The sequence below is a fragment of the Anabrus simplex genome, chromosome 2 (assembly GCF_040414725.1).
Source record: "Anabrus simplex isolate iqAnaSimp1 chromosome 2, ASM4041472v1, whole genome shotgun sequence".
Classification (NCBI taxonomy): Eukaryota; Metazoa; Arthropoda; class Insecta; order Orthoptera; family Tettigoniidae; genus Anabrus; species Anabrus simplex.
Window position 1 is genome coordinate 12,902,922 of NC_090266.1, and position 25,670 is coordinate 12,928,591.

Consider the following 25,670-nt stretch of genomic DNA (forward strand, 5'->3'; position numbering starts at 1 on the left):
GGTAAAATGGCATTCAATTATTCAACAAACTACCTGCCCAAGTAAAGGATATGCCCCTATGTAACTTCAAAAGAACCCTTAAAAATTTGTTGACATCCAATAGCTTCTACTCAATATCTGAATTTGATGAAAAAATAACACTGTTTCAAGGGGGGTAATAAAAGCCAACACCATCCTAACATGTTGGTAAATTAGTAATTATTTATCACTCTCTTGGACGATTAGTGTTATGTTTATTTTAACTTTTGTGTATATAGTTGTATTTATTTTCTGTACTTAATTAGATACTTGTAATATTTTGTAACTATGCACCTATGACTCTGTCCATTGCAACTGCCAGTCGCCTAATGACAATAAAAATTATTCTATTCTATTCTATTCTAACAGTCACTTCATAAACCGCCATTTAAAACAATTGCCAATCACTGCACATGGAGATTACAACTTTGAAACACAGATGAAAACGTTGACTGTTTAAAAGCATAAGTAAGATTCTATTAGAATAAAATTTATTGTAGTCACCTATTCAATACAATTCACCGTTTGTGGTGATTGAATTCAGATGATTTATATACACTATATAGGTACATATTTCACCCTTTTTTTTGGGCATCATCAGCCTACTGTGAATCTTAAGGTCAAGACTCAGGTCTTGTCTGAGTTAAACATTTGGAACCAATATATACATATATGACCTTATACTAAGAATCTTCCTATTTTTTTTTACAATTAAAAAAAGGGGGTCTTACTTTAGGTGATATGTACAAAAATTATAAAAATGTGCAAATTCAACTAAAAACAAAATTCGTTACATGAAAACATTTAAAATTTTCTAACAATTTACAAACTATACTGCACCCTGGTGGGGGTGTTAGATGCGTCATTCAATTGTAATTAATTATTGAGGAATACATATTAAGGAGGTGTTGCCCAAACTGGTGTGTGCGGGTCTAAGATTAGGCGTGGTATTTGGAACATTTGAGTGCTGTGGTTGAAAAATAATAGGGACCTTATTATGATTTACAGTATGGATCAGCTTTGGAGTTATCTCATATAATGGATTTTTGTTGTCAATGACGTCGTTAAGATTAATTTCTTTCTTATAGGTTTGGTCCAAAAAAAAGTATAAGTTCTCCATTTCACACAATAATTTCCCCTTATCTAAGTATTTAACGATGGTTAGATCTTTCTCGATTGAAGTGAATTTGTGTCCCGTTTCTTTCATATGCTGGCTCATGGCTGAATACTTGTTGTTTTTTGAGGCATTGTAGTGTTCCATATACCTTGTATAAGAGCTTCTCCCAGTATGACCCAGATACATGAACCCACATTGTGTGCACATTAATCTATAAACTCCAGATCTTGAGTAAACATTACTATTATGGACCCTATTATGGTTAAAAAATATGTTTTGGTTATTATTTACTGTCCTGAAAGCTATATTGGCGTTATGTTTTTTTAGAACATTAGTGATATGGTGAATAGGCGGGTTGTTATATGTAAATGTGGCGTAATTATTTTTCTTAGGTTTATCTGGTACTAAATTGGAGGATAGTTTAATTTTTATTTTATTTAATAATTGATTGGCCATACTTATTTTAATACCATTGAAATGAGCTAATTGTCTTATATATTTTAGTTCTGTTTTTAAATTATCTGGAGAAAGTGGAAGTTTTAGAGCCCTATATATTAAACTATGAAAAGTGGCTTGTTTTTGAGTCTTAGGGTGCATGGATGAATCTTTAATAGTTATGGGTGAATGAGTAGGTTTCCTATAAATACGAAATGCAAAGGTGTTACACAAACGCGTGATTGTTAGATCTAAAAAATTTAAAGAATTTTTGACTTCATCTTCTTTGGTAAATTTAATATTGGGGTCTATTTTGTTTAATGAGTCCAGTATGTCATCACTATTAGTAATGTCTTTGTTTATAACCACAAAAGTATCATCAACAAATCTAAGCCATAAACAAATGCCCTTTATTTGTGAAATGATTTTTGTATGTTCTATTGAATCCATGTAAATATCGGCTAGAATGCCAGAAAGCGGGCCCCCCTTTGCTAAGCCTTTTTGCTGATAATATTTCCCATTAAAAGAGAAGTAATTATTATTTAGAACGAAATTTAATAGCTTCATGAATTCTTCTTTTTCCATCTTACTAAGACCGCAGTGTTTATTGATGTTATCTTGGATAATTTTGACAGTTTCTTTAGTAGGGATGTTTTGGAACATGTTTGTGATATCATAAGAACATATAATATGGTTAGGTTGCAGATTAAACTTTTTCAGAATTTTGCAAAAACTAATATAATTTTTCAAGGGGTATTTATTGTTGAATACATAATGTGTTTTTAAGAAACCGTGAATGAATTTTGATACTGTGTAGGTGGGGCTGTTTCTACAGTTTATAATGGGACGCACTGGAGTGTCCTTATGAATCTTCGGCAAGGCTCTAGCGGTTGGGATCTTTGGGTTCATGTTCAAAAGTTTCTGTTGTTCTTGTTCATTGAAAAGAAAATTAGAATTTTTTATTCAACTGTTTAAATTTCGTTGAATTTTTAAAGTCGGGTCTATCGAATAATTCTTATCATTAAAGAATTCTTTAGTTTTTTGGGTGTAGAACTGTTTATCTAATAGGACTGTAGAACCCCCTTTATCTGCTTTTGTAACAACAATGTTATTGTCATCTATCTTTGTTTTTAAATTTTGAATTTGTTTCCTGTGATTGAGATCAAAATTTGCATTAATTTCTTCTGCCAATTTTAGTCATTTCTTTTTTACCTTGAACCTAACATCGTTTTGTATCTCGATGGGGAGTTTCAAAATGTTGGTTTCTATTTCTGCTACTGTATTGATCATGTCTGTTACCTTGTTTCCGCTAGGCCAATTAAACTTTAAGCCCTTGATCTCAATCACAGGAAACAAATTCAAAAATTAAAAACAAAGATAGGTGACAATAACATTATTCTAATTTTCTTTTCAATGAACAAGAACAACAGAAACTTTTGAACATGAACCCAAAGATCCCAACCGCTAGAGCCTTGCCGAAGATTCATAAGGACACTCCAGTGCGTCCCATTATAAACTGTAGAAACAGCCCCACCTACACAGTATCAAAATTCATTCACGGTTTCTTAAAAACACATTATGTATTCAACAATAAATACCCCTTGAAAAATTATATTAGTTTTTGCAAAATTCTGAAAAAGTTTAATCTGCAACCTAACCATATTATATGTTCTTATGATATCACAAACATGTTCCAAAACATCCCTACTAAAGAAACTGTCAAAATTATCCAAGATAACATCTATAAACACTGCGGTCTTAGTAAGATGGAAAAAGAAGAATTCATGAAGCTATTAAATTTCGTTCTAAATAATAATTACTTCTCTTTTAATGGGAAATATTATCAGCAAAAAGGCTTAGCAAAGGGGGACCCGCTTTCTGGCATTCTAGCCGATATTTACATGGATTCAATAGAACATACAAAAATCATTTCACAAATAAAGGGCATTTGTTTATGGCTTAGATTTGTTGATGATACTTTTGTGGTTATAAACAAAGACATTACTAATAGTGATGACATACTGGATTCATTAAACAAAATAGACCCCAATATTAAATTTACCAAAGAAGATGAAGTCAAAAATTCTTTAAATTTTTTAGATCTAACAATCACGCGTTTGTGTAACACCTTTGCATTTCGTATTTATAGGAAACCTACTCATTCACCCATAACTATTAAAGATTCATCCATGCACCCTAAGACTCAAAAACAAGCCACTTTTCATAGTTTAATATATAGGGCTCTAAAACTTCCACTTTCTCCAGATAATTTAAAAACAGAACTAAAATATATAAGACAATTAGCTCATTTCAATGGTATTAAAATAAGTATGGCCAATCAATTATTAAATAAAATAAAAATTAAACTATCCTCCAATTTAGTACCAGATAAACCTAAGAAAAATAATTACGCCACATTTACATATAACAACCCGCCTATTCACCATATCACTAATGTTCTAAAAAAACATAACGCCAATATAGCTTTCAGGACAGTAAATAATAACCAAAACATATTTTTTAACCATAATAGGGTCCATAATAGTAATGTTTACTCAAGATCTGGAGTTTATAGATTAATGTGCACACAATGTGGGTTCATGTATCTGGGTCATACTGGGAGAAGCTCTTATACAAGGTATATGGAACACTACAATGCCTCAAAAAACAACAAGTATTCAGCCATGAGCCAGCATATGAAAGAAACGGGACACAAATTCACTTCAATCAAGAAAGATCTAACCATCGGTAAATACTTAGATAAGGGGAAATTATTGAGTGAAATGAGGAACTTATACATTGTTTTGGACCAAACCTATAATAAAGAAATTAATCTTAACGACGTCATTGACAACAAAAATCCATTATATGAGATAACTCCAAAGCTGATCCATACTGTAAATCATAATAAGGTCCCTATTATTTTTCAACCACAGCACTCAAATGTTCCAAATACCACGCCTAATCTTAGACTCGCACACACCAGTTTGGGCAACACCTCCTTAGCAATAACACATGTGCACAAAGCACATCCCCCTCCTTTTCCCCTCTATGCTCCACCCATCTGCTACCGCATCAGTGTTTCACTAGAAGTAGAAACGTTAGTAGTTCAGACGGAACAGGAACAAGTGGATCCAGCTAACATCAGACTGAAAGTGTAAGTACAACCACAATCATGGGATATACACTATTATTATTAACGTGGGTTATAACTAGGGCCCGGATGTTTATGCAGCAATAAGTTAGAATGCAAACTTACTGAAGTGAGTAATAAGTAGTGTCTACCCGCACGACGGTAATGCTATGAGGTTTGCATAAACATTAGGGGTTGGGCCCATTAGAACCCCTAGAATTTATATTACTCCCACTATACTACGTTAGAGTGGGCTAGTCGACATTTCCTACTAACAAAATTATTTATTTACAAAATTACTTAGTAGGAAATGTCGACTAGCCTGCTCTAACATAGTGTAGTGGGGGTAACATAAATTCTAGGGGTTCTAATGGGCCAAGCAAACCTCATAGCATTACTGCCCATGGGGGTAGACTCTACATATTATTTGCTTCAGTAACTTTGCATTCTAACCTATTACTGCATAAACATCCAGGCCCTAGTTATAACATTCATAATTCTAAATTTCTTTTTCTTCTATTTATTTACAGACAATATACATTAACAATCCCATGGCAGAACAATGAAACACCGATAACATTAGTCTAAAAAGCATCCAAGTAACACTTCATCGAGGAACAGCTTTTTTTTTTTTTTTTTTTTTTTTTTTTGCTAGGGGCTTTACGTCGCACTGACACAGACAGGTCTTATGGCGACGATAGGAGGGATAGGTAAGGCCTAGGAGTTTGAAGGAAGCGGCCGTGGCCTTAATTAAGGTACAGCCCCAGCATTTGCTTGGTGTGAAAATAGGAAACCACGGAAAACCATCTTCAGGGCTGCCGACAGTGGGATTCGAACCCACTATCTGCCGGGTGCAAGCTCACAGCTGCGCGCCTCTACCCGCACGGCCAACTCGCCCGGTCTGAATGACATTGGATAAGTCACTCCAACATACACGAAGTTTAATCCACAAAAATTACTTACTTCCTTATAATAGTAACAACCTACTATGCTTCTTTCCTCATGGGATATTTCAAGCTTTGTAAGAAAGACAACTATGGTTCATAATTTGTTGCTGCCAAATGTATGGCATAAGTGAACAAAAAGAACCTTGGACGAACATACTTTCTACAAACTACCAACATAACGATTCGTCCAAAGATGAAGAGATTCAATTGTTGCATTGTACAGTTTGTAAATTGTTAGAAAATTTTAAATATATTCATGTAAAGAATTTTGTTTTTATTTGATGTTGCACATTGTTATAATTTTTGTACATATCACCTAAAGTAAGGTCCCTCTTCTTATTTGTAAAAAATAGGAAGATTCTTAGTATAAGATCGTATTTATATACAGGGTGAAGCGAAATTCGCGCACTCGGGCGTCGCAGTGCAACTCCTCACATGCCAGCAATAAAAAAATGTCTCTCACAAAAGTTCGTCCTGCGAGTGTATCAGGCAGAAAAAGGACGTTGAAGAGTGGCAATTTGGCAACACTGTAACCACATGTATGGTAAGTACCTCTGTCACCAAATATTACCCGTGTTGTACAGTTGGTGCAGTGGATAGAGTTTTGGGTTGGCATGCAGGAGGTCGAGGGTTCGATCCTGGGTTGAGGCGCATTTTTTATTTGCTAATTTCCATCGGACATTACATACTGTAATACCTTAGGTCACATGTATCCTACTTTTACAATATTTTGTAATGCTGAACACAACAAATACTTTGCTTGGCCTACTGGTAATGTAAGGCCCTAACGAAATGTATTGGACTTGAACGAGGCAAGAATAATAGTTGGTACTAATCTATGAGACCATTGGAGGTAGGTGCGAATAATTCATGCCCACGGCGTGGAAAGGGCGTCTTTCAAAGCTGACCAATGAAAACAATTGTTCGTCCATTTCTAGGGTTGTAGTATGTAAGTGAAAATGGTTTCTAGAGGACCCGCTGCAATCGCTGTTGACGATTAAGATGCCAGATACCATACCACCTGGACTACATTTATGAAATAAAAAACATACGCTTCATCCCAGAACCGACCCCTCGACCTCCTGCATGTTAAGCCAAAACTCTATCTACTGCACTAACTGTATACAGCACGAGTAATATGTGCTGACAGAGGTAGTTACCCTACATGTGGTTACAGTGTTGCCAGATTGCCACTCTTCAGCGTCCTTTTTCTGCCGGATATACTCGAAGTACGAACTTTTGTGAGAGATATTTTTTTATTGCTGGCATGTGAGGAGTCGCGCTGCGACGCCCGAGTGTGCGAATTTTGCTTCACCCTGTATATTGGTTCCAATTGTTTAACTCAGACAAGACCAGGGTCTTGACCTTAAGATTAACAATAGGCTGAAGAAGCCAAAAAACAGGGTGAAACATGTACCTATGTAGTGTATACAAATCACTTAGAATTTAATCACCACAAACGGTGAATTGTATTGAATAGGTGGCTACAATAAATTTTATTCTTATAGAATCTTACTTCTTGTTATCTTCAATACGGAACAAACATGAGATTAGTTACTTGTAGCTTAAAAGCATGACGCACATGTGGTCCCAAGCATAACTTTGGTACATCATAACTCCAGTAACCAATACCTTCCAAACAATAACTTAACAGCAACTCTCAATAACTAACTTCTCCTTTTTCTGTCAAGATCGTCTGTTTACATATATCCTGTCCAGGCTTCCAGAAAGATACGTTACGAGAAAAAATATCTTCATGATAATTCTAGAATGCCAAGTACATAGATTATAATGGATAGAATATTCTAAATCGTAAAACGTAATCTCGTGTCCTCATCCCAAGGTAGTGCAGCTCTTTTCAGGCACACCCCCGATGGAGGTGAGCTGCATGTACCATTTCAACTACATACCAGCCCTCCTGCCATTCTTAAATTTCTGGCAGTACCGGAAATCGAACCCGGGCCCCCAAGAACGGCAGCTAATAACACTAACCTTTACGCTATGGAGGCGGACATTCTAAATCGTTCTTGTCACCTATTACCATTCTGGAAGTTACAATGTGTTTCACAATTATTATTCTTCATCCATTCCTTTTTCCAGATTCTCTCTGGGTAGGGTAGTGTACCAAAGCCCTCCACCTTACTCGATCTTTCCACCATTCCTCTTCTAGTACTTTATTGCTATCGACTCCTCTATTTGCAATACAGTCCACAACAGAGCTCCTCCATCTCATTCTAGGACATCCCCTAGGCCTCTTTCCAGTCTCTGTATCCATGAATGTTCTCTTTGATATTCTCTCTCCTGGCATTCTCATCGTGTGTCCTGCCGTGACCTACCTGTCCTGTGAGACGTTCTAGTTGGTCAGTCACCAGGCCATTGGAGTTGGCGTATTACCTGTCCTGCCGAGCGGTAAAGTAGGGAGGTAATTGTAGGTGCGAACTCTGTAACGCAACTCCCGAAAAAAAAGATGAATTAGCTTCACAGTCCTTTATTATCCAGGACGACTAAGTCTACTATATACAATATATTTACAAGTTTGAATATGTCGATCTGATGAGAGCTTGTTTCACACGCCTACCCTACGGCTATGTGCTAAGTTCGAATTTTGCCCTGCGGCACTTATGAACAACTCCACTGTCACGACTGGCTGCTCAAAAGAGCCTGGTCTTGAGAGTACGAATTACTGGTCGAGAGAGAGCCCCGTGCCATCTTGGCTTAGGGTTATATCTGCTCTCCTTGAAGCAAAGGTCGATCCCTTCCCATCACCTTAGGAGTGGATCCATGGGCGTTACCCAGCTGCTCACCTTGTAGGTGGCGCAATCAATTACTATTCTGAACTAATTGTCTCAGCAGGGGCTGCCCTCTGGACACTACTGTCTCTGTCCTAATCTTGCACTCTTGTTTCCTTGTCTCTACTAGAGTGCAGCTGTACTGGCTTTGTCCCATTTGTCGGCGAGCCGCCCAGCTCCTATACCAACTATTAGACTCTGTTTGTCGATATACAAACAAGCAAACATCCACTGTTGTCAACATGTTTTCGTAGGCGCATTCCGCAAGCTCTCTGCTTGTCTAATGCTCTCCACTACTTGTAACTTCACTGAAAAGCTTCTTCATCCATACATACATACATACATACATACATACATACATTATCATTATAGACTGTTATGCCTTTCAGCGTTCAGTCTGCAAGCCTCTGTGAATTTACTAAACATTGCCACAATCCTCGATTTGCAACTAGTGTTGTGGCCTCATTTAGTTCTGTACCTCTTATCTTTAAATTGTTAGAAAAAGAGTCTAACCATCGTTGTCTTGGTCTCCCTCTACTTCTCTTACCCTCCATAGCAGAGTCCATTATTCTACTAGGTAACCTATCCTCCTCCACTCGCCCCACATGACCCCTCAACCGAAGCCGGTTTATGCATACAGCTTCATCCATCGAGTTCATTTCAAAATTAGCCTTTATCTCCTCATTCCGAGTACCCTCTTGCCATTGTTCCCACCTGTTTGTACCAGCAATCATTCTTGCTACTTTCAGGTCCGTTACTTCTAACTTATGAATAAGATATCCTGAGTCCACCCAGCTTTCGCTCCCATAAAGCATAGTTGGTCTGAAAACGGACTGATGTAAAGATAGTTTTGTCTTGGAGCTGACTTCCTTCTTACAGAATACTGTTGATCGCAACTCCGAGCTCACTGCATTAGCTTTACGACACCTTGATTCAATCTCACTTACTATATTACCATCCTGGGAGAACAAACAACCTAAATACTTGAATTTATCGACCTGTTATAGCTTTGTATCACCAATCTGACATTCAAGTCTGTTGAATTTCTTACCTACTGGCATCAATTTAGTCTTCGAGAGGCTAATTTTCATTCCATACTCATTGCACCAATTTTCAAGTTCCAAGATATTACACTGCAGGCTTTCGGCACAATCTGCCATTAAGACCAAGTCGTCAGCATAGACCAGACTACTTACTACATTTCCACCTAACTGAATCCCTCCCTGCCATTTTATTTCTTTCAGCAGATGATCCATGTAAACTACGAACAGCAATAGTGAACATATTTTCCCTCGGTACCCTGTCGTATGCTTTCTCTAGATCTATGAAACATAAACACAACTGCCTATTCCTCTCGTAGCATTTTTCAATTACCTGGCGCATACTGAAAATCTGATCCTGACAGCCCCTCTGTGGTCTGAAACCACACTGGATTTCATCTAACTTCCTCTCAATGACTGACTGCACCCTCCCTTCCAAGATGCCAGTGAATACTCTGCCTGGTATACTAATCAGTGAGATACCTTGATAGTTGTTGCAATCCTTCCTGTTCCCTCGCTTATAGATAGGTGCAGTTACTGCTTTTGTCCAATCTGAAGGTACCTTATCAACACTCCATGCTAATTTTACTACTCTATGAAGCCATTTCATCCCTGCCTTCCCACTATACTTCACCATTTCAGGTCTAATTTCATCTATTCCTGCTGCCTTATGACAATGGAGTTTATTTACTATCCTTTCCACTTCCTCAAGCATAATTTCACCAACATCATTTTCCTCCTCCCCATGAGCTTGGCTGTTTGAAACACCACCAGGATGATTTCCTTTTACATTGAGAAGATGTTCAAAATATTCTCTCCACCTCTCCAGTGATTCCCTGGGATCTATTACGAGTTCACGTGAATTACTCAAAACACTGTTCATTTCCTTTTTCCCTCCCTTCCTAAGATTCTTTGTTACTGTCCAGAAAGGTTTCCCTGCTGCTTGACCTAGCCTTTCCAGGTTATTACCAAAATCTTCCCATGACTTCTTTTTGGATTCAACAACTATTTGTTTCGCTCTGTTTCTTTCATCTATGTACATATCCCTGTCTGCCTTGGCCCTTGTTTGGAGCCAATTCTGATAAGCCTTCTTTTTACGTTTACAGGCTGCTCTCACTTCATCATTCCACCAGGATGTTCGCCTTTTCCCATCTTTACACACAGTTGTTCCTAGGCATTCCCTCGCTGTTTCTACTACAGTATCCCTGTATGCCACCCATTCACTTTCTATATCCTGAACCTGCTTACTGTCTACTGTTCGAAACTTCTCGCTAATCATATCCATGTACTTCTGTCTAATTTTCTCGTCCTGGAGATTTTCTACCCTTATTCGTTTGCAGACAGATTTCACTTTCTCTACCCTAGGCCAAGAGATACTTAGTTCACTACAGATCAGATAGTGGTCTCTATCATCGAAAAATCTGCGAAAAACTCTTACATTCCTAACAGATTTCCTGAATTCAAAGTCTGTTAAGATATAGTCTATTATGGATCTGGTACTCTTAGCCTCCCATGTGTAGCTGTGAATAGCCTTATGCTTGAAGAATGTATTCGTAACAGCTAAACCCATACTAACACAGAAGTCCAGCAAACACTTCCCATTCCCATTAGCTTCCATATCTTCCCCACATTTACCAATCACCCTTTCGTATCCTTCAGTTCTATTCCCAACTCTCGCATTGAAATCTCCCATTAGCACTATTCTATCCTTGCTGTTGACCCTGACCATGATGTCACTCAATGCTTCATAAAACTTGTCAACTTCATCCTCATCTGCACCCTCACATGGTGAATACACGGACACAATTCTTGTCCTAATTCCTCCAACTGACAAATCTACCCACATCATTCGCTCATTTACGTGCCTAACAGAAACTATGTTGCCTGCAACAGTATTCCTGTTAAAGAGCCTTACCCCAGACTCTGCCCTTCCCTTTCTAACCCCCGTCAAGTACACTTTATAATCTCCTATCTCTTCCTTGTTATCTCCCCTTACCCGAATATCACTTACTCCTAGCACATCCAGATGCATCCTCTTTGCTGACTCAGCCAGTTCTACTTTCTTCCATAAGCCACATTAATATTGATAGCTCCCCATCGAATTCCATTTTGTTTGCCAAGTTGTTTCCAAGGAGTCCCTCGCCTGTCAAATGGGAGTGGGACTCCATTACTCCCATAGGTCCGAGACTTGCTTAAAATGTTCTGATCTCGGTAAATTCATGAAGCAGGATGCTACCCTACTTGCACATATTCCAAGTAAGGATCTCTCCTCTAACGGGTAATGGACCACGGTGAATTGTATAGTCCTAGCCGCCTGAGCACAAAGAGGGCCATGACTCAGAATATGTCCGAGATGCCTACTCCCATTCCATAGCAACTGGTATCCCGACTCTCAAGACCACTTACTAGCCCACTCAGCCGTTGTCCATGGTTCACGAACTAGGACGTGACTACAGTAACCCACATCTAATTATTATATCTTAATATAATTAACATACAAATATTTTGACACTACAAAGTGTGCCATATTACTGGTTATTACTCTGATACTCTGAGATTGAATCTCAGTTGCGAATCACGGCTGCCGTTCATCTGACAGTCCGCCGATTCAAACCCTCGGGAAGTCGGTATTCGACAGTCCAAACCATTTTACCTTTGCTATATCAATCTCTTATTGAAGTTTACACATTCCCATGCTTCTCATTTTTTTTTTTTTTTTTTTTTTTTTGCTAGCCTAGTTGCTTTATGTCTCACCGACACAGATAGGTCTTATGGCGACGATGGGACAGGGAAGGCTGAGGAGTGGGAATGAAGTGGCCATGGCCTTAATTAAGGTACAGCCCCAGCATTTGCCTGGTGTGAAAATGGGAAACCACGGAAAACCATCTTCACGGCTGCCAACAATGGGGTTTGAACCCACTATCTCCCGGATGTGAGCTCACAGCTGTGCGCTCCTAACCTCACAGCCAACTCGCCCGGTCTTCTCCTTATTTCCTCATTTCGTATTCTATCTCATCTTGCATTTCCCTGTATGTTCCTCAAGAACCCCATTTCAGCTGCTTGTATTTTACTTTGGTTCCGCTTAGTTAACGTCCAGGCTCTTGAAGCATAGGTCAGCATAGGTTTATAATAGGATGACTATAAAACCTTCTTGCACTTCATTGGCACATCTTTGTCCCATACAATGTGTCTCACACATTGTTAGAAACTTGCAGACTGCTGTATTCTTAAATCAATTTCTCCATCCAAATTTCCATCTTGTGATATCACGCTACCCAAATATTTAAAAATTTTCGCTACTTCAAGAAGTTCATTTCCTTTTTTTATCACTCCCTTGGATTTTCTTTTACCTCTTGTCATGATCAAAGTCTTACTTTTCGCAGTACTAATCTTCATTCCAAAATTTCTTATCCCCTCATTCCATAAATTAACTTGTGTCTGTACTTCCTCCTCATTCTCTCCCCAAACTACAATGTCATCAGCAAAGAGCATAGATTTTACTTGCTCACCCATCAGCTTCTCCTTGATATTATGCAGAATTCTATCCATGATGATAATGAAGAGTAAGGGAGACAATACACTTCCCTGTCTTAAGCCTGTCTCAACTCTGAACCATTCAGTTTGACCCACATTTGTTCTAGCACAGCTTTCACAATTTTGATGCAGTGCTATTACCATCTGCATTCATTCCCAATCTGTGCCTCTGTCAATGTTTTCCATACCAAATTCCTTACGACAATGTCATAAGCGTTTTCAATATCTAGAAACGTTACTACCATGTCCTTTCCACATTGCCAATACCTTTCCATCATTTGATGCAATGTAAATATTGGGTCAAATGTGGACCTGCCTCTTCTGAATCCATACTGGTGTTCTGCCAATTTTTGCTCTACTCTGTCTCGTATTCGTCTATCCAAGATTATTTCAAGGATCTTATATTTATGAGGTATCAGTGTCACTCCTCTGCAATTTTCACCTTGCTTCCTGTCTCCTTTCGTGAAAATTGGTATAATGACCCCTTTCGTCCACTCTTCTGGAACAGTCTTTTCTCTCCATATCACTCTGAAGTCTATACAACCACTGTAGACCAACTACTCCTGCTGCTATTATCATTTCTATGGTGACCTCGTCAATGACAGCGGCCTTGCCTCATTTCATTCTTTTAGTGGCCCACTCAGTATCTGCCATGGACAACTCCTTTCCCTTATCTTCCATCTGCACTAAATCTGGTTCTTCGATTTCTCCTTGTACTGAGGTATTTTGCACCTTGTAAAGCTGTTCAAATTATTTTCCCCACCTCTGCAATATATCCTGCTTCTGTGTCATCACTTCCTCCTGTTCATTTTTAATGAAGTTAGCACCTTCTCCTGGGTTTTACTTCTTTTTAACCCACTGGAATGATATCTTTTTGTTTCCGGTTGAATCTTCTTGCAGAGATTCAGTGAATTTTTGCCAACATTTCTTTTTCTCTTGCCGGGCTGAGTGGCTCATACGGTTAAGGCGCTGGCCTTCTAACCCCAACTTGGCAGTTTCGATTCCGGATCAGTCCGGTGGTATTTGAAGGTGCTCAAATACGACAGCCCCGTGTCGGTAGATTTACTGGCACTAAAAGAACTCCTGCGGGACTAAATTCTGGCACCTCAGCGTCTCCGAAGACCTTAAAAAGTAGTTAGTGGGACGTAAAGCATATAACATTATTATTATTATTATTACTTTTTCTCTTCTTGAACCACCTTGGAGCACTCCTTCTTGCAGTGCCTGTATTCTGTTTTGCATTCTGTTGTTCTGTTTCTCAGCCACCTTTTCCAAGCTTGTTTCTTCCTTTTAACTATATCTTTTACCCTGTCATTCCGCCAGGGTAGGGGCTGATGACCTTCGATGTTAGGCCCCTTAAAACAACAAGCATCATCATCATCATCATCATCATTCCACCAGGGCGTTTCTTTATCTTTCTTCCTGCCTGATACTCTTCCACAGATCTTTTCTGCAGACTCGACCATGACTATTTTAAAGTATGCCCATTCTTCTTTGACCCTTCCGATTTCTTCCTTAGGTATACTTGTTTTAATGTCTGTCCGGAACTCTTTATTTATTTCCTTCTCCTGCAATTTCCACACCCTTGGCTTTCTCTGCCTAATCTCAGTCATCTTTTGTATCTTTCCCATCTTTAACTTAGCTATCACAACTCTGTGATCTCCTTCGAAAGATTCACTTGGGAGGGCTGTTACGTCTACCAACATTTTCCTGTTACCTTTTCGACCAAAATGTAATCTATCAAGAGTTTTGATTTTGTTACTCCAACTATATCTTGTCATCTTCTGACTGTTTTTCTTTCAAAACCATGTGTTACCAATGATTAGCTCATTTCTTCTACAAAAGTCTACCAAAATATCTCCAGCCTTGTTTCTCTTCCCATATGCAAATGGACCTATAATCTCCTCATTTCTTTTTCTTTCCTGACCTACTTGGGCATTCATAGCTCCTATGATCACAACTTGTTTGTCCTGTAGCCTATATGGCCTTCCAGATATTCAAGGTATTTCTCTAGATCCGTATCTGTATTTCCTATTTGTGGAGCATACCCTTGAATTATATCTGTAACACCAGTTACAAGTCTCAGTCTGACCTTAATCAACCTTTCATTTATGTTTTCCACCAATTCTAGGCATTCCTCTAGGTCTTTTGTAATTATGAGACCTACACCATTTTTGGCTTCTCTTCCTCCACTATAGTATAAGGTGTATCCTTTCTTTAGTTTCCTCTCACCTTTTCCTTTCCATTTGGTCTCACTGATTCCCAGCAATGCTATATCTTTGTCAACCATAATATCTACAATTTCTTCCACAATTCTTTCACAGTTATGGATTACAAATGATATACAGGTAAGAATAAATTATAATATTAATTTACAAGTATTTACATTAACGGAACTGATATCAATTTCTATGTACAACACATGTTTCATGACATAACCTCACACACAATACGATCATTCGACTACGTAAATAATAATAATGTATGTATGTATGTATGTATGTATGTATGTATGTTGAGTATTCAGCCCGAAGGCTGGTTGGATCCTCAACAGGTTCACCATTAGCTGTCATAGATGGCCTAGGCATCACTGAAGAGGCGTACTAGGGAAATGAGGAGTGAGGTAGTTTCCCGTTGCTTTCCTCACCGAGCCAGAAGTTGCTATTGCACATCAGTCTGCCAAGCCCACTGAAATGCCTGCACCAACCGACCCTATAAGTGACATTTTCACACCATTCATAGCAGGGACTGGCTGCATGAGGAATGGCATTACTAGCATCACTCATACCTCAGCCACTTTCATATTGTCAAAGCCAAGGATGAGACTGAGACAGGTCAATTAAAGTAACAATTTTTTCTAGCCCATACCAGCAGAAGACATAGCGCACTGTAAACACTACATCTTGCCAGCAAAGGCAAATAATAATACTAATACTAATACTAATACTAATACTTTCATGACAACCTCACACACAATACGATCATTCAACTACGTAAATAATAATAATAATAATAATAATAATAATAATAGTATTACTAAATGGATCTACAACACTTCATAGCCATACATACAAATAATAATAATAATAATAATTCAAGCTCAATATTTGCATTAGTTACCCATGGGTGAGAGAATATTGTTTTCAAGTTATATCTGTCACAGTTCTTAAGGAAACATATATCCTTGCTCATTTTTTATACCTTAACCTTTTAACCCTTACCCCTCGTCTGCCGGGTGAGGCCCGACATTACGATATTCTTGTTCCGGTTTTATGTCGGGTGAGACCTGACATGACATTGTATCGCCCACCACTCGTCTGCCGTCTCTAAGCCGACAAAATACACGATGCTATACTGTACTGCCATCTTTTGGTTAAGTGTAGAACTTTGTAGAATCCAGATACTATTTGACAGTCAGTCAAAATCTATTATTTAGATGGCAGTGTAGCCGTCAGCTGTCCTCTCACGCACACAAAAGCTCGAGCAATAGTAAACAAACATGGTCGCCATGTACTCTTCTAGTCATATATACGAGGGTAATCCCAAAAATAAGGTCTCCTATTTTTTTATAAATACAGAACTCTGTTCTTGTGGCTGTTGGTCACAATATTGTAAAAAGTGTTTCCCGCGCTCGCATATAAACATGCGCACGCTGCACTGAGGCACTCAGACTTGGCTTGGCAGCCATTGAGAATGGAGCTCCCGTTGGATGTTACTGCTAAGTGCGAAGTGCGCGTAGTTATTCTGTTTTTGAACGCAAAAGATACTGAATCGATTGAAATCTATCACCAATTGACGGAAGTGTATGGTGAGTCGTGCATATGTCAAAAATATTCGTAAGTGGTGTAAAGAGTTTGCAGTTGCTCGGACTGAATTTCACGACGAATGAACAAAGGAGCGGGAGACCATCAATTTCCGTTGAGACAGTCGTGAAGGTTGAGCAAATCATGCGTGAAGATCGGCCAATCACCCTGGATGATCTCTGCACTTTGGTTCCTGAGGTTTCCCCAAGCGCCACTCACAACTTCCTGAACAGCTTGGCGGCAAGCTGGTATGACATGGGCATACGAAAACTGTCACAGCATCTACAAAAATGCATCGACCGAAATGGTGATTTTGTAGAAAACTAGCTAAATGTTCAAGCTGTAAAATGATGTAAACCATTGTTGAAATAAACAGGTCTATGTATTTATTAAAAAATAGGAGACTTTATTTTTGGGATTACCTTCGTAGTTTACTGTTCAATGTTGTATGTGTCAGGTAACACATAAAACCCCAGTATTTTCACACCTCTACTCCTTCCTTGTACCCTAATGAATATATCTAATAGCGTTTGACGATGCCTAAAAGTGAACTGGCGATGGTTGGCTTGTGTACCTTAACCCACATGTGCCTGATGTTGACGGTGGGCACAATTATAAATCAGCAGATCCTCATTTCAAGAAATCGCCATTTACAGCAGTTTCAGCCTATAAACTACCGTGAGGTATGAAACCAGAGACTGAATTAGAGTTTTTCAATTGCATTTTACTGAAAATTTCTTCAGTGAAATTAACAAAATCAATCGGTATGTGATAACGATAGTAGGCTAATAATAATATTAAAAATGCAAAATTATTTGTCTTAAATTGCACATATTGCTTTTATTTGCCTCAGTATAGCTTGCTGTAAATGTGTAGAGCCTAAATACACCATTTAAAAGCAAGTGCTATCTGCAAAATCGTGAAAGATCATATAAGGTCATATAAGGTCATATAAGATAGAAATTCACATTTCAAATACTAGCAGTAGTGACAATACAAACAACTTTCATTTGAGAGGTAAGGGTTAAATTTAGATAAATATTCACTTCTTTCATTGCCTGGTTGGGTTGATAATTACATACTATAAACTTCATAATGTTTCCATTTTGTCACTCTGACGCTTATAAGAGAGTTCACAGAAGTCCCACCTTGCATTACATAACATCAATCAACATTGATCTGCATTTAGGGCAATCGCCCAGGTGGCAGATTCCCTATTTATTTTATTAGACTTTTCTTAAATTATTGCAAAGAATTTGGAAATTTATAGAACATGTCCCTTGGTAAATTATTCCAATCCCTAACTCCCCTACCTATAAACGAACATTTATCCCAATTTGTTCTCTTGCATTGCAACCTCTGCATATGGTGATCTTTCCTACTTTTAAAAATACCACTCAAACTTATTCATCTACTAATGTCATTCCACGCCATCTCTCCGCTGACAGCTCGGAACATACCACTTATTGCAAGTAATGAATTTCATCTCTATCTGTAGTGGAGTTATAATATGTAACAAATTCCAACTTGTACATTTGAGAAGTTCCACCTTTCCATCACTTTAGATTATAATAACATCAATTTATTTTACATTTGTTTGTTGGTACATGTTTCATTTTCCACGGAAAACATCTTTAGCCACGATCTTGAATGATGGTTAAAATAAACACAAAAACACAAGTAACGTAGGTAAAACACAATATTAAAAACAACTTGTTCTTGACTAAATAAAAGGTTTAAATGTCTGAAGAGTCAATGTTTTTCTCTTCATTGTCACCGTTTGGCACCTTTTGATGTAAAAGATGTGTTCATAAAAAGCCACTTAAAAACTATCCTAAAATAAGGGGTCTTAAAATTTCTTAATAAATTTAAAACAGTGGTTTGTAACTATGCAAGTTCTTGTAGCATTCAACCTTGATGTGATGAAAAGGGGAATTTTCTTGCCATATGAATTGGACTAGGCCTAATTGTATTCAAGATGAAAAGCAATGTTTTGTATTGTGGTTGCATCCAAATCTAGAAAGGAGAACAAATTTTGGAGCTCAATAGTGAAAGTGATTTAGCTGTCGTGTCGAGTTCACTTGAGGGGTGTCAGATGGTGAGTAAACCTGACATGGCATAAGCCCAAAAGCCCATATAATGTATACAAGTATGGGCCTAAAAAGCATCAATGTTAACATTAGAAACCTCTGTGGGAAGGATATTTTTAGAAAGGCTTCTAAGCTCTGCAAATTAAGGAGAAAGAAATCCATTCTTCGTTATGCTTTCTTCCGAGATGCCAAGGCCATATCCAAATGTGTAAATCTGAAGCACATATTAAATACTCCTAAGGCCAGGAGAATATGTCCACGCACTAGCAATTGAGAGAGTACATCACACTCATATAAGGAAACTCTTTACAAGTTACAAATCTCATGACTGGTCCGTATTGAAATGTACATTAATTCAACAATGATATAAAAGTTTATTGACCGGGCGAGTTGGCCGTGCGCGTAGAGGCACGCGGCTGTGAGCTTGCATCCGGGAGATAGTAGGTTCGAATCCCACTATCGGCAGCCCTGAAGATGGTTTTCCGTGGTTTCCCATTTTCCCACCAGGCAAATGCTGGGGCTGTACCTTAATTAAGGCCACGGCCGCTTCCTTCCAACTCCTAGGCCTTTCCTATCCCATCGTCGCCATAAGACCTATCTGTGTCGGTGCGACGTAAAGCCCCTAGCAAAAAAAAAAAAAAGTTTATTGAGATACACATTGGGTTCTTAAAAAATATGATTTACATCTTGTCATCTAATTTAACGGGATATGTTTCGCCCATTGTATCATCCGTAATCTCATGCCTAAAACATAAAGATCAGGATCCTGATTACTCTAGTCAAAGTGTTACAAAAAATGTATGTGTTATGAAAGTGAGGAAAATTTGTTGTAAGTTCCCAAAATACAATTTACACAATTAAAATATATTTTAAAATATGTACGAGAAAAATGAGGAACACAGTAAATTAAAATTCTTTAAAGGTCCACCTATTCAATACAATGATGTTTTATTGTGATTCAATCACATGTCAAATGGTACTAGTTTTGGCATCTATGTGCCATCATCAGCCTTAAGTACAAATTAAACAATTATATACATATTCTTAAAACATCTAAAACACATTTTAACTCATTATAAAATACATTACTGTAATGATACATGAGATAAGTTAAAATCATGTTGCAAGTGATCGCTGTGATATAAAATTCTTAAAATTCTGGCAGTTCGTTATATAGTCCAGTCTGTGTGCATCCGGGATAAGTGAATTTGTGCTGTTATATGCTATGTGAGTGACACTTATTCATTTGATAGTAGGTGTAACACGTTCAACATGCTGTTCAAGGTGAGTCAACTATCATTCAATGATTCTAATGATTCTAGTAACTTCCATACATTGCTTCCAACATCTAACTTGGCTAATTTCTCCTTCAGGTTTAAATAGAAGTGGGAATTCATCTTTATTTATATCACAATCTTACGGGATCAAAATAAACTTCCCCGGAACCACCTACTATCAAGTGAATAAGTCTCACTCACATAGACAGCAGAATGTAATTATCAGTTTAGGCTACATGACAACTAAAGGAACGAAGGTGGGAAGTGCATTGGAAGGTATTGGCATTACTGGTGAAATGAAATTAGCGGTGATTTGATATATGCATTACATTTTAATGAAATAATAAGGTTGATAAAGTAAATAACATTACAGTCGGAACTGTCAATGGCGCAAGTTTAACACAACACATTTACAAGCTTTACGGCGGTGATTTTGAAAACATACCAAAAGTATGAATAGTTTAATACAATTAAGAAAAGTAACACATGTTCACAAATGATGCCTACATTTTAAGACATGATAATAATGGAAAAGTAACACATGACGAAAGAAGTAAACGGTAAAAATAACAAACATCTTAACACAGAGCCCGTTCAGGAAGCAGCCTTTCCTAAAACACTTCAGGACAAGGAGCTCATCCCGAACAAGGATATATTAAGAGGAAACTGAATTACAAGAGGCACACCCTGGGGAAAATTAAAATTTGTACAATTCCAACCAAAGAAAAGAGAAATGAAATTTTATATATAAAATATTTTACGAAACCAAAAGAAAAGGGAAGTGCCTCTAACACAAAATGAATATGACTAACCACGCGGGCTAAGTCATGCGAAATTAAATTTGGCAAATGGGAGAAATTTCAGGCAAACTCCAGAGGTGAATGAAAATTAAATTAAAAGTACATTTGAAACTTGAAAATCCGAAATAAGAAGGAGATCGTCTTACCTTGGGAGGGCCGAGGACCCATCAGGTGGGGTAGACAACTTCACCTGTTGCCAGTCAGAATTATAAGACAGAGAGAACAAGCTTGGCTATGGCCAGAGCCGGAAGTGGTGAAATCGGGAAACAACCTATGAGCGTGCCCGCATTTCTAGCATTTGCTAATAGCAAATGGTTTTATTATGGCCAATGATGGCCCAGAAAAACCGCTGACAAAATACCGCGCTTAGCTTCAATAGATTTCCATACTGATGCAACCGGGAATTCCTCAAAGCATCCTACATACCGTACATGTGCAAGTACACCATGTCTAAAAAGTTATAAAAACACTATTTTTACGGAAAACATGATTTATACATAAAATCGCCGAACATCAAATAATTAAAACTTTTTCTTTAAAACATACTGTACCAGGAAAAGTTGATTTCAAGAGCATGAGGGGTGCCTAGTCCTTAGGAGATGGTACAGAGAGAGGGGATTGCAAGGCAAAATAATAGATATTATATCTTTCTTTCCTTGATCCAATCTCTGGAAGGTCACCCTATTATATTGCTGTACCATAAATATTTACTAGAAAATAAATCCCAGTTTCAACAACAGAATATCGAAAAATCAAGTTGATCAAGTAAAATTCAACTGAATAATGTCTTTCTCAATCAGTTATGTCCATCATAACTTTCATGGCATAAATTAATGATGAAGCATGTTGTAAGCAAATAAGAAATCCTAAAGTCTGTTCTATTGGCACTTGCGATTTCAGATTACGCTTCCTACATAAATTAAATAAAGTAAATTACATAATTCCTTCTTGTGAACACATCGAACTTAAATATGAAACACTTGAAATTAAACCTGATCTTTTAGTACAAAGTTCTGAGTATTGTCCTTTTTTTTTTTTTGTAAATTATTGTACACTTTACGTAAATATTGTAAATTGAGAGTTTATGATACACGTCCACTATCAATGAAGCACTGAATTGATATTTTAGAGTTCCAATAAATGAGAATATACAACGAGAGCACACACTTATTTGAAAGTCTGTCTTTACTCAAGAGTTGTAAAACGTTAATTTTCCAAGTAAAATATTAAGTAAGTGAGCTTTTAATGTTCTTTGTCAGTAAATAATAATTTTGTGTGGCTATTTCTAGCCGAGTGCAGCCCTTGTAAGGCAGACCCTCCGATGAGGGTGGGTGGCATCTGCCATGTGTAGGTAACTGCGTGTTATTGTGGTGGAGGATAGTGTTATGTGTGGTATGTGAGTTGCAGGGATGTTGGGGACTGCACAAACACCCAGCCCTCAGGCCATTGGAATTAACCAATGAAGGTTAAAATCCCCGACCCGGCCGGGAATCGAACCCGGAACCCTCTGAACCGAAGGCCAGTACGCTAACCATTCAACGAGTCGGTTCTTTGTCAGTAATGACACTGTTTATAAAAGTTCTGTACAGAGTTAGAATTATGTTTTGAATGGAAAAAGCACTGATATCACCTGACATACGCCTTCTTGTTGAACTCAAACAGTTGAATACTGCTCTGCAAGCAGCAGTCTGGAACTCAGCTAACAGCAGACGCCACGATGTTCCATAGTACCACGTCCCTGGGACTGTCCCTCGTAGTACCAGGTCCACGTTGATCTGCATCTAATCTCCGTCGATCTCCGTCTTCTCGAGTCAAGATTTCTCATGTTACTAAAAGAGTGGCTTTAACACGAGAAAGTCCAAATGACTAGGTTGAAATGTGCACCATTTGATTTTGCACTGTTAGAACTAATTATCACTGTCTCATAAATAATCACCATTCACTGGATGAGAAATACGTCGGAGCACTGTCTGTTATCGTAAATTACGATAATGAGAAAATGTACACTTCCCTGCACAGTTCATCTCGACACTTACTGCACACTGTTCGTATTGTCAAAAATTACTTCCGTTTGAAGCACAGTTTATCATGGCTCACTTTCACAGCAAAGAAATAAATAGATGGCTCTCTCTCATAATATCTCGTAATGTTCCTTCTCACTATCACAGTTCTACAGGTATTCGTGCATGAATTCTATACTTCACAATATCACTGAATTACGAAGTTCATGGTACAGTCTGTTATGACGATACGCGAACAGTCTTTCGGCACAAATTAAAATGTTTTAGACTTTGATAATACTCAAAATAGTCAGTGTGTTGCAACCTACACTCATGATATTCTAAGTTGAAACAGTCCAAGACCATTACAATGTAAGGTAGCCGTCCTAACTTCAAGTTTGTTATGGTTATTCACACGAAAATTAAGATATTTGTCAAGTTCAAATATTGGTGAAATATTACAAGTCTTATGACTTTTATGTTATACACACGTTAATTTTCTAAGTTTGAATGTCTGACGAATTGCAAGTCCCACAATTTATAAGTTACTCACTGGTATTCACAGAAACTAAGTGTCAACTTAAATGAGTATTACGATGTCCGGCAGTATGAATACAGAGTTCGACTCGTCGCATGCAGCATGACATGCAAGCCAGCTGTGAAGAATGGGAACTGAATTGCCACGGTCTGGTCCGCTGCTTATATTCCGTACGACCCAAGGTTGCTTGCCACGTCACTGGGGGAAGTGTGATTCCTTTCTCGCTTATATTGCTTGAATACCGTGATGGATTTTATTGAAATTGACATATGTTTACGTTCAGAACATGAGCTACACGATGATGTATGTCTCATTTCCATAACTTTATCGGCTAAAACGTTAGACATTTTCCTTCCAGTACATTCGAGAGAAAGGTGCACAATATGTGGCAGTAATGTCACCCGCAGGTTCATTGCTTGTGACATGTCCAGCTCGCCACGAGGAGCTTTTTTTTTTTTTTTTGCTAGGGGCTTTACGTCGCACCGACACAGATAGGTCTTATGGCGACGACGAGGAGCTTTGTATCGCACTTGTACAAGATGTCAGGCATACGAACACATATTATCGCCGTCCATTTTCCAAATATTTCAGCAATTATAAAATAATGTACCTGGTTGGAACAGTTCCTGGTACAATATACCAAAAAAAATATCTTTTTCATTTAAGTACGCAGAAAAAAAAAACCTCCTTTTAAATTATTACACTTTGTAGTACAACAAATAAACATATGAACATACAAAGATAACATACAGTACTGTACTTCTTTTCTTCCCACAGCCCAATTTTTTTTTTTTAAGTTCGATAAATATTTTTGAACAAAGATAACATACGGTACTTCTTTTCTTTTCACTGTCCAATTTTTCTCAAAGTTTGACAAATATTTCTTACCATGACAGCACTGTGGGTTTCAAGGGCTGTATTGTTTTCAAGTGCTACAACAAGCAAAAACGGGGACTTTGTATTTTATGTACTTTCTGACTCTGTTACTGGGTATGTGTGTGCAATGGTGCAGTAACAACACAAGCACTGATTTACCTTTTACTGCTAGGATTGTCATCCAATTGGTGACAAACATTTTGCAGGCTACCAGTGAAACAGGTTTTTACATCTTCACGGACTGGTTTAGCAGTTAGCAGCTGAACTATAGAAACTGAAAGTCCACATTACAGTCATTGTTATGGTCAGCAGGAAAGGTCTACCTCCCCAGGTGAAAAAAGAAGCAACGAAGAAAATGACATTATAGCAGTGAGAAAAGATGACATCTCATGTGTAGTTTGGAGGGACAAGAGAATTATTGCCATGCTGTCGACATTCAACGACAATTCCACTCAGGTGGTGAAAAGGAAAATGAGCAGAGAAGTTGAGGAAGTTGTCCATAAACCAATTGTTTTATATTCAGGAAACCTAGTAATCCAAGTTGTTGGGAACATCCGGAACACTCAGAACCAGAAACAGGGCAGACCATCAACTACAAATGATGAAGTACGACTAAATGGCAACCTGCATCTGCTTTATCCCCATCCTGAAGGAGAAATGAAGGACTGCAAGGTTTTCAGCAATAGGAATTTTGCAGGGGAGGGTTGACTTGTGCAAAACCTGTGAGAAGCAACCAGGACTTCACCCAGGACTGTGCTTCGAAAAGTATTACACCCTCCAGAAATTCCAGTGAAAATATGGGAAGAAAACTATCTGTGTCTTTCTTATGTCTTTGTGTACAATATTTTTTCATTTTGAACCTGTACAAAGTTGTTGCATTTCATAATACATCTCCCAGTATGGCAAAAACTGACTGAAATAATTACAAGTTGGGAGACATATGGTTAGGAAAATATGTAAGTTGATCTCTTCCCTGTTCTTTCTATAGTGTTATTTCATTTCGGTGTTTTTCAAATTTGTACATTCATCATCACCAGATGGTTCATTCTAAGCTATGTTAAATGTCATACTGTCATACTGTACTGGTAATCTTTGAGTACAGTAGTTCTTGCAAATTTCATTTCTGTTGTGCTTAGTAGTCACATACGGTACGGTACCGGTATCGTAATTAGGATACGTCTGAAAGTAGTTTAAAAATTACTGTAGTGTACTGTACAGTAGTATACGAGTAATATCCTATTAGAATTTAGTGTGCTTATTTTATTATTGTAAA

The 25,670-nt window shown here is 37.9% G+C and overlaps 1 protein-coding gene across 1 annotated transcript in view; it reads left to right on the forward strand.

Moving 5' to 3' along the window:
* The window catches only part of Ric (Ras-related protein interacting with calmodulin), a 191,634-nt gene that overhangs the window by 118,778 nt on the left and 47,186 nt on the right, over positions 1–25,670 (forward strand). The gene's annotated exons all lie outside the window — the stretch shown is intronic.